Genomic DNA, 10,944 nt, shown 5'->3' with positions numbered 1-10,944 from the left:
TTATCTCATCTCATTTGCTCACTTCGTATATAGACTTGTTTATACTGTATTATTGACTGTATGTTTGTTTTACTCCATGTGTAACTCTGTTGTTGTATGTGTTGAACTGCCTCGCTTTATCTTGGCCAGGTCGGAATTGTAAATGAGAACTTGTTCTCAACTGGCCTACCTGGTTAAATAAAGGTGAAATAAAATAAAATAAATAAATAAAACATGTGGCTGTGGATATGAGACTTTTATATCTGCTTGTTTTTTTTAATGTTCACCACTAACATACTACATCTCTCTATGAAAATCAAAAATGACATACATTTTATGAACATTTTCTAGAACAGTTTTTTAGTGTGCCTATCATATGAAACAATTCCAAGATTCACATCAAAATTCCCGTTTCTGTAACAACGGATCAGAACCCTTTTGGTACACTTTTATCTAAGATTTTACAGGGAGTTATATTTTGGGTGTATTTTATGGATGGATACTGTTACTCCCTTGTTGCAGGGCTTCATATACTGACATGGTCCATGGCTAAAACAATTACCCTGTTTGGGTTAAGTCGTAACGCAGCCAGGGTAGTACATCAGCACTGTTCTTATCTGTGATTGACAGGGAGAGTGGGAGAGAGGAAGATGGATGAGCCTTTGAAGGAGAGGGATGTAAAAGAACAGAAATGTATAAAACCAAGCATAGGATTGGAGGAGGGAATACAAGTCTGCAACTGTAGATTACCCTGAACATGTCCTGTCCAGCAGTCTACACTAGTGGTTCTCAACTCCGGTCCTCGAGTACCCTAGAAAACACACATTTTTGCTGTAGCTCCGGATAAACATAGCTGATTCAGCTCATTGAGGGCCTGATGATTACTTGAAGTTTAATCAGGTGTGCTTGTCCGAGGCTACAATAAAAATGTGTACTGTTGAAAGTACTCTAGGAGGGGAGTTGGGAAATACAGTTGGGAGTCTACACATGATGAGACATATTCTTCACCTACTGAATAGGGAATAGAAGTCAGATCAAAACAGTGCCAGTATCCCCATGGGCCAGTGGTTGTCAGACTGCTGGCCTAGGCTGTTCAGGAAAGTATGGAAACAGTGCAGCCTTCTTTTAAATGGAAAATAAGAATGTTATCTGTCCCTTCCTACTGCTATTCTGTCAAGGAAAATAATGATTATCAGGAGGTAGCCTGTGTCCTCATAAACATAATAACTAATAAATTAATCAACATAGATGTTTTATTTTCAACAGTGAGAAAACATTAAAAGGCTTAAGCTTACAGATACATTAAATCTTCCACAGCAGTGAATGCTGGTCAATGAGATTGGACAAGAAAAACATATTTTTTTATAAAAGAATATGATGGTCTTCATTATTCCATTGTTGTGATGGAATTGTTTAGCTGCCTGGGGTTACTATTTGGCGTGTATCGAACATTAGGTATTATTGAGTGGTCTGTGGGGATTGGTCCTGTGACATTTTAGGAAAAAGAGTGCTCAGTGTAGCTGATCTGTGCTGATACGTCGAGAGCGGATTGGTAGAACATCACACTGCTCTGTTCTCAGGCTTTCTGAATGGGGAGAACGGACACAATTAAACATTGCAAGCTACCCTACCCAAACGCTTAAGACGCGAAGAAACATCGATGAACTGCTCGTATTTTAAAGGAATGCAAGCATCCTTCCTTCAACGAGTTCAAGTGTATTGTGGTTAGTCGCGCGCCAGCATTCAGGACCCGATTCAGCAATAGAGGCACGGCTCCACCAAAAGGTAAGATACCGTAATTCTTTAGAGAAGAAGACTCGGCACGTTGTATTTTCACCATATTATGGTTGTAGTATTTTTTTTCTTTCTCTGATGATCGAGTCCCGTAAAGCGCAAGGTTCGACCATCTTATTTGCCTTCTATAGTATGCTTAAATTAGGTTAGATCTGCCTAAACAACGGCAATAGTCAAGTCACTGATCATAACCTGCTCTGTTGTTGTACACAGTAGCACGCTATATCTTGCTCACTTCTCGGGTTGTAGTAACTAGAGAAGCAGTCCAGTCTTATTTTTATTGAGCGCCTCTTCACCTGCAACAGGAGTGGTAAACTCCTTTATTTTTGATGTAGCAGCCTACACAGTTTCATACCTGGTTTCAAGTTGTATAAATTATTTCCCTCTTTGAGTCCTAATGAAACTGACAAGTTTATATATTTGTATGTAGGACTTTCACCAGGTAGTTATAATAAGAATAAAATAAAGTCCACATATCAGGTGTCACACAGCTCCTTATTATGCAAATGTTATACAGTCCATGGTCTTTAGTTATATACCTATTACTTTACTATGATGACAACTACAGTAGAGAAATACATTTGATTTTATTTCCAAATATCCCTACAAGGCCCTATCCAGAACAAGGATAAAGACTTAATTCCCAGTTACATTCAACCCATTTCAAAACCCTTTGGGTTTAGGTCAGCGTTATCAAAGTGATTTCTTCTTGGCGTCCCTCTGTGTTCATGTCAGGATGAATGCACATTGGCAAAACATGGGAGCTCACTTGGTGGTGTAGAATCAGAGCTTTTTTTTTTGTACACCCATTCAGCATCATTCACAACCTCTTAAGCCTTAACCCCACCCATCTCTTTAAGTATTCACTGTGAGTGATTAAAGTAGTGTAGTAAACAAGCAGTGAAAGTAGTAGCCTACAATAAATAACATCTCCAGGTAGAAATACACTATCTAGTCCATGGCCTATATCCTACCATGTTGTTCTTCACATTGTCTCTGGTAAACAAATTATATATAAAATCAAATCAAACTACATCCCAGACACATCTAGCTAAGTGGATGTGTCTCTATTGTCTAGACCTGTTCACATGTTCATAAAGCATGTGATGGCCGTAATCACCCCCAGACACACCTGGCTAAATTTATGGTTCATGGAGCCTAATCATCTTGTCACGACTCCTACCGAAGGTAGCTCCCCTTCCTGTTCGGGTGGCGCTCGGCGGTCGTCGTCACCGGCCTACCAGCTGCCACTGATCCTTTTTTCCCCTTGTCTGTTTATTAGTTACACCTGTGTTTAGTTAGGTTAATTGGTTGGGTTTTATTATCCAGCCGGCCCGCCTGCTGGGTGTGCAGGATTATTTTCTGTGTACTATTGTGCACGCCTTTAAGTCACGGTTGTCCGTGTCTGTGTGGTTTTTCTGGACTGTTTAGTTCCCCGTGTTTTGGGGCATTTGTTTGGGTGGTGTCGTATTTACCGGTGTGGTGAATTAAAAAGTATTCGCTACCCTGAACTCTGTTTCCTGCGCCTGACTTCTTCCTCCACTACACCCCGGGCATTACACATCTGGCTAATGTAGCAAGCCAGCAACCCATACAGTTTGTCACACACCTAGCTAGCTAGGCAACATGCATGAAATGATGCAGTATTAATCTGCAGGTAAAGCTAACCAACAGTAGGCTTCAACTAGCAATGCAAACAGATTTCTGACAAAATGATATACAATTTATAACGTTTGCTGGCGTTAGATGCCAAGCAACTAACGCTAGCTAGCTAAGTTTAATGTTGGCTAGCTAATAGAAGGCTTTAACTAGCAATGCAAATAACTTTATAACAACATGAGATACAAATAATATCTGTACATGAAGATAACTTTAGACTCTTACTTGTCCAAATACATGTATGCATGCTTCACAGCAGACTGGAATTCCTTTGATTAAGTAAAAGGTCCTATGTCATTAGCGTTTCGTCTGCTCAGCTCTCTTGGGACGTTATATCATGTCAATCCAGTTCACAATGACAATGATCAATATTCCAAGAATCATACATGTTTTGTTTGTCTCCATCATTTGTCTCCATCAACTCAAAAGAACAGACGACTCTTCTGTTTCACCACTCATGCCACCCTGTCTGCGTTGCACCAAATGACGAGCATCACAAACACTCTTCCTCTTCCGTTGGTCAACTTTCACATTTACCACTACCCCAGTAATCACTCCTTTCAGTGGCATGTTTTTCTTGAGCGCAAAACCATTCACATGTCTTGTTCCCATTTGTTTAACATTGAGCACCTGCTCCCTCTTACCAGGAGAAGCACACACAATTATCACCAGACCACTTCTGGTTACCTTCACCGATTCCACAGCACTCAACTCTGTTTTCACCCACCCTGAAACCACAAATGTATTTTTTCCTAAAAAGTCACTCCTACCATAAGAGACTCATCTTTATCCTGACCCTTGGTGCAAGCCTCGGACTCCGAGAACTTCACCACACCTACCCCCTCCGATACATCGCCCTCACTCACTTCCATTTCTCCTCCTGTCTTTGATCTGGCGTACAGCTCACTCTGTTTACACTTTGTAAAAATGTTCCTTAAAAACCCCCCTAAATAGACATACCCAAAAGTAACTGCTATTCATGTGTAATTACATGATTCTGACATGCAAAAACTTGGTATATTTGGAAAGAAGACATCTATGAGATTATGAGGAAATGATCAGAAGATAGTTATGAGTTACATAGTTCAGAATACACAAGATCAAGCACACACAAATTATAGTTTTTTTTGTTTTGAAAGTCATCTTTCATTGACAAGCTATAAGTGAATTATTGATGACCAGAGCTGGAAACACATCAGATGGCTTCCACAACATGTGAACAATATCAGATAAAAAATGTGATTGATAGACCTAACAACTAGAAATGGGCAGATGTTTTTGTAAGTGGTGTCAGGTGTGGACACAGGACGTTTCCAAGTGTCACTACACCTCTCCAAAGTGGCATATGTCTGTAAATAAAAAAATAAAACAATTGTATTAGTCACATGCGTCGAATACAACCTTACAGTGAAATGCTTACTTACGAGCCCCTAACGGACAGTGCAGTTTCAAAAAATACAGATAAGAATAAGCAATGAAAGTAAAAAGTAATTAAAGAGCAGCAGTAAAAAAATAACAATATGTACAGGTGGGTGCCGGTACAGAGTCAATGTGCAGGGGCACCGGTTAGTTGAGGTAGTATGTACATGTAGGTAGAGTTAATTAAAGTGACTATGCATAGATGACAACAGAGAGTGGCAGTGGTGTGAAGAGGGGGGGGGGGCAATGCGAATAATAATAATAATAATTTGACTAGATGTTCAGGAGTCTTATGGCTTGGGGGTAGAAGCTGTTTAGAAGCCTCTTGGACCTAGACTTGGCACTCCGGGACCGCTTGCCGCGTGGGAGCAGGGAGAACAACCTATGACTAAGGTGGCTGGAGTCTTTGACAATATTTTAGGGCCTTCCTCTGGCACTGCCTGGTATAGAGGTCCTGGATGGCAGGATGTACTGGGCCGTTCGCTCTACCCTGTAGTACCTTGTGGTCGGAGGTCGAGCAGTTGCCATACCAGGCAGTGATGCAACCAGTTCATGCTCTCGATGGTGCAGCTGTAGAACCTTTTGAGGATCTGAGGACCCATGCCAAATCTTTTCAGTCTTCTGAATGGGAATAGGTTTTGTCGTGCCTGCTTCACGACGGTCATGGTGTGCTTGGACCATGTTAGTTTGTTGGTGATGTGGACACCAAGGAACTTGAAGCTCTCAACCTGCTCCACTGCAGCCCCGTCGATGAGAATGGGGGCATGCTCGGTCCTCTTTTTCCTGTAGTCCACAATCATCTCCTGTGTCTTGATCATGTTGAGGGAGAGGTTGTTGTCCTGGCACCACCCAGCCAGGTCTCTGACCTCCTCCCTATAGGCTGTCTCGTTGTTGTCTGTGATCAGGCCTATCACTGTTGTGTCATCAGCAAATTGAATGATGGTGTTGGAGTCATGCCTGGCCGTGCAGTCATGAGTGAACAGGGAGTACAGGAGAGGGCTGAGCACGCACCCTGAGGGGCCCCTGTGTTGAGGATCAGCGTGGCGGAGGTGTTGTTACCTACCCTTACCACCTGGGCGCGGCCCGTCAGGAAGTCCAGGATCAAGTTGCAGAGGGAGGTGTTTAGTCCCAGGGTCCTTAACATATTGATGATCTTTGAGGGCACTTTGGTGTTGAACGCTGAGCTGTAGTCAATGAATAGCATTCTCACATAGGTGTTCCTTTTGACCTGGTGGGAATGGACAGTGTTGAGGGCAATAGAGATTGCATCATCTGTGGATCTGTTTGTGCGTTATGCAAATTGGAGTGGGTCTAGGGTTTCTGGGATGATGATGTTGATGTGAGCCATGACCAGCCTTTCAAAGCACTTCATGGCTACAGACATGAGTGGTACGGGTCGGTAGTCATTCAGGCAGGTTATCTTAGTGTTCTTGGGCACAGGTACTATGGTGGTCTGCTTGAAACATGTTGGTATTACAGACTCGGACAGGGAGAGGTTGAAAATGTCAGTGAAGACACTTGCAGTTTGGTCAGCGCATGCTCGCAGTACACGTCCTGGTAATGCGTCTGTCCCTGCGGAGGTGTGAATATTGAATGTCACATCGGCTGCAGAGAGTATAATCAGTCTTCCTCTACAGTTGGTGCTCTCATGCCTGTTTCAGTGTTATTTGCCTCGAAGCAAGCATAGAAGTATTTTAGCTCGTCTGGTAGACTCGTGTCACTGGGCAGCTCTTGGCTGTGCTTCCCTTTGTAGACTGTAATGATTTGCAGGCCCAGCCACATCCGATGAGCGTCAGAGCCAGTGTAGTACGACTCAATCTTAGTCCTGTATTGACGCTTTGCCTGTTTGAATGTTTGTCGGAGGGCATAACGGGATTTCTTATAAGCTTCCGGGTTAGAGTCCCGCTCCTTGAAAGCGGCAGCTTTAGCATTTATCTCTGTGCGGATGCTGCCTGTAATCCATGGCTTCTGGTTGGGGTATGTACGTAGGGTCATTGTGGGGATGACGTCATCAATGCACTATTGATGAAGCCAGTGACAGATGTGGTGTACTCCTCAATGCCGTTGGAGGAATCCCGGAACATATTTCAGTCTGTGCTAGCAAAACAGTCCTGTAGCTTAGCATCTGCTTCATCTGACCACTTTTGTATAGACTGAGTCACTCACTGGTGCTTCCTGCTTTCATTTTTGCTTGTAAGCAGGAATCAGGAGGATAGAGTTGTGGTCGGATTTACCGAATGGAGGGCAAGGGAGAGCTTTGCATACATCTCTGTGTGTGGAGTATGGGTGGTCCAGAGTTATTTTCCCTCTGGTTATTTTCCCTCTAACATGCTGATAGAAATTTGGTAAAACTGATTTAAGTTTCCCTGCATTAGACCATTCCAGTGCTATTACATATTTGCAATTCCTAAATGCTATTTGTTCAGTATAAAAACGCAATTTCTATCATATCAACCTCACTCAAACATTGTGGTGGTGTTATGTGGTGTCCAGGGTACATTCAAGTGTCCTTTCAACTTCTCCAAAGTGTCCAAATCAAATCCAATTTTATTGGGCGCATACACATATTTACCAGATTTTACTGCAGGTGTAGTGAAATTCTTGTATTCCTAGTGTAACGTTCGTCTTCGTCCTCTTCTGACAAGGAGTAAGAAATGTCAGACCAATGCGCAGCGTGGTAAGTGTTCATCCTTTTATTAAACTGAACACTAAATACAAAGTAACAAAAGAGAACAAACGAAACAGCTCCGTCAGGTGCAACACACACTAAACAGAAAATAATCACCCACAACTCAAAAGTGAAACCAGGCTACCTAAATATGGTTCTCAATCAGGGACAACGATAAACAGCTGCCTCTGATTGAGAAACATACCAGGCCAAACACAGAAATCCCAAAACATAGAAAAAGGAACATAGACAACCCACCCAACTCACGCCCTGACCATACTAAAACAAAGACATAATAAAAGAACTAAGGTCAGAACGTGACACCTAGCTCCAATAGTGCAGTAATATCTAACAATTCACAACAATACACACACATCTAAAAGTAAAATAATGGAATTAAGAAATATATAAATATTAGGACGCGCAATGTCGGAGTGGCATTCACTAAAATGCAGTAGAATAGAATACAGTATCTATGAATTAATGAAATTTGAATGAACTTAATGAATGAATGAATGACATGTTATTTTCCTGTCAAATCACCAATTGGCAACCCATCCCTTAAGGGATTAATTGACACATAAAGAAACATTAAAATAATTCACTATGGTAATTAAATGATAATTATTCTTATATACATATTAAATGAGTAGAGCAGTATGTAAACATTGTTAATGTAACTAGTGTTCCATTATTAAAATGACCAATGATTCTGTCTATATATATAGGGCAGCAGCCTCTAAGGTGCAGGGTTGAGTAACCAGGTGCTAGACGGTTAGGGATTTAAAAGTCTGATGGCCTTGAGATAGAAGCTGTTTTCAGTCTCCCGGACCCAGCTTTGATGCACCTATACTGACCTCACCTTCGGGAGGATTGCAGGTTGAACAGGCCGTGGCTTGGGTGGTTGGTGTCCTTGATGATCTTTTTGGCCTTCCTGTGACATTGGGTGCTGTAGGTGTCCTGGAGGGCAGACAGTGTGCCCCCGGTGATGCGTTGGGCAGACCCTCTGGAGAGCCCTGTGGTTGAGGGCGATGCAGTTGCCCTACCAATCGGTGGTAAAGCCCGACAGGATGCTCTCAATTGTGCATCTGTAAAAGTTTGTGAGGGTTTTAGGGGCCAAGACAAATTTCTTCAGCCTCCTGAGGTTGAAGAGGCACTGTTGAGCCTTGTTCACCACACTGTCGGTGTGGGTGGACCATTTCAGATCTTCAGTGATGTGTACGCCGAGGAACTTGAAGCTTTCCACCTTCTCCACTGCGGCCCCATCAATGTGGATAGGGGCGTGCTCCTTCTGCTTTTTCCTGAAGTCCACAATCAGCTTCTTCATTTTGTTGACTCTGAGTTGACGTCTGCATATGCTCTGAGGACGCGGCTAGGGATGATGTCTGGGTGTCTGCGACGTGGCCAGTTTTCCCTTTGTAAACCGTGATTGTCTGTAGACACTGCCACATACGTCTCATGTCTGAGCCATTGAATTGCGACTCCACTTTGTCTCTGTACTGACATTTTCCATTTTTGATTGCCTTTAAGAGGGAATAGAGGGAATAACTACACTGTTTGTATTCAACCATATTCCCAGTCACCTTGCCATGGTTAAATGTGGTTGTTTCAGTTTAGCACGAATGCTGCCATCTATCCACAGTTTCTAATTTGGGTAGGTTTTAATAGTCACAGTGGGAACAACATCCCCTATACACTTCCTGATGAACTCAATGTTATTATCCAAGGCTACCCGGAACATATCCCAGTCTGTGTGATAAAAACAATCTTGAAGCATGGAATCCGATTGGTCAGACCAGTGTTGAATAGACCTTAGCACATGTACTTCTTGTTTGAGTTTCTGCCTATAGGAAGAGAGTTCTTTATTCATGTCTGTGCGATGTACTGAGAACCCAGCTGGCTTTATGGACAGGGACAGTATATCCGGAGGAGCCATGATTCCATGAAACAGAGTATGTTACAGTCCTTGATGTCTTTCTGGAAGGGGATCCTCGCCCTGAGCTCGTCCACTTTATGGTCCAGAGACTGAACATTAGCGAGTAACATACTTTGAAGCGGTGGATGGTGTTTCCCCCTCCTGCGTTGGATTAGAAGTCCACTACGAATACCTCTTCTCCACCGGCTGCGTCTTTGAGCAGCCTCATTTCTCTGGGGGGTGAGAAAAAAATATCAAATTCGGGAAAGTCATATTCCTGGTCGTAATGCTGGTTACCGCCGCTCTGACATCCAGAAGTTATTTCCGGCTGTATGTAATAACACAAAAAACATTCTGGACTAATTGTGTAAGAAATAACACACAACAAAATAAAATACTGTAAAGTTGCTTAGGAGCTAGAAGCAGAGCTACCATGTCTGTCGGCGACATCTTTAGAACCACTGTTTTTGCACACTGGATGTGCCTAAAAGTTAAGGTTCATATGTGTTAAATTTCTGCAACACCAACCTCTCTCAAGCATTGTGGTGGTGTCGTGAGACATACAGGGGATACCAACCTAGGGATTCATTTGATACTCCCCATGTAGCTATAGCTCAAACACAGACCAAATCAAAGCTTACCTTGTAAGATGTTTGCTGTTTGGTGTAAAATAAACATTTTGACTCTCGGGGCTGGTGATCAATAACGGTAGGTCACAGGAAGTCAAATAAGATATCCTCATGATCTGTGGAGTCCCAGCTTTCGGTTTGTATCAACGCATTCCATGTTTATTTTGTTTATGCTTCACAACGCTAACCAGAATGTAGTTAGCAGCCATCTTGAAATTAGGTCGTTGGCTCGACCTACCCTTATAAATTCGTATGCCCATATGGTAGAAAGTCATACCAACGATTTGAAGGCACCAATCAATAGCCAAGATACTCAGATTTCCGCAGACACTCTGCTTTTGCAGATAGGTGCTACCATTCTCATACTAAACTGAACTGAATGAAAAAATATATAATAGGGTCCCCAAATATGGGGATTTTCCTTTTTATTATTATTATTAACAAACCATCTCCCCTTTTCCTGCCATTTTTAACCGATTCAAGCTCACAATCTTCCTTCCTCCCTCTCTCTATTCAACCTCCTCTGGCTCTCTTTCCCCCCCATTCCTCCTCCGTAGTATACGTCTCTTTATGATAATACTGCACTTCTGCTGACATATACTCTATATTGTTCTTGCCCTCTCAAGGGACACATTTTTATTACGGTTGTGTCACCCCAAAGGCGCCGTCCAACTGGGAACTGCGGCACCTCTTCACCCGCTTTTTCAAACGTCTCTCCTGTGAATTAGGAATGTCTGTCTTACAAGATCCAGCACATTTGACCACTCATATAGTACATAATGGACAATTTTGAAAGTTAAAGACCTCCCCAAGTTTGTAATATTCCCCAGAAAAGCACTAATCTGGAAGCATTTTTGATTTTAATAATTTAGCAGACACTC

General features: G+C 42.5%; 1 protein-coding gene across 4 annotated transcripts in view; it reads left to right on the top strand.

The window, feature by feature from the left end:
• The first annotated feature begins 1,478 nt into the window (after nt 1-1,478).
• Nucleotides 1,479-10,944, top strand: part of LOC110494467 (rap1 GTPase-activating protein 1) — a 130,669-nt gene continuing 121,203 nt past the window's right edge. For all 4 annotated transcript variants that reach the window (XM_036950527.1, XM_036950530.1, XM_036950526.1 and 1 more), the window contains exon 1: nt 1,479-1,764. The gene's annotated coding sequence lies outside the window, so the exon portion shown is untranslated. The remainder of the gene's footprint in view (nt 1,765-10,944) is intronic.

The sequence above is a fragment of the Oncorhynchus mykiss genome, chromosome 17 (genome assembly GCF_013265735.2).
Source record: "Oncorhynchus mykiss isolate Arlee chromosome 17, USDA_OmykA_1.1, whole genome shotgun sequence".
Classification (NCBI taxonomy): Eukaryota; Metazoa; Chordata; class Actinopteri; order Salmoniformes; family Salmonidae; genus Oncorhynchus; species Oncorhynchus mykiss.
The sequence above is the reverse complement of the archived record's forward strand: the minus strand, read 5'-3'. Positions and strand labels throughout refer to the sequence as shown.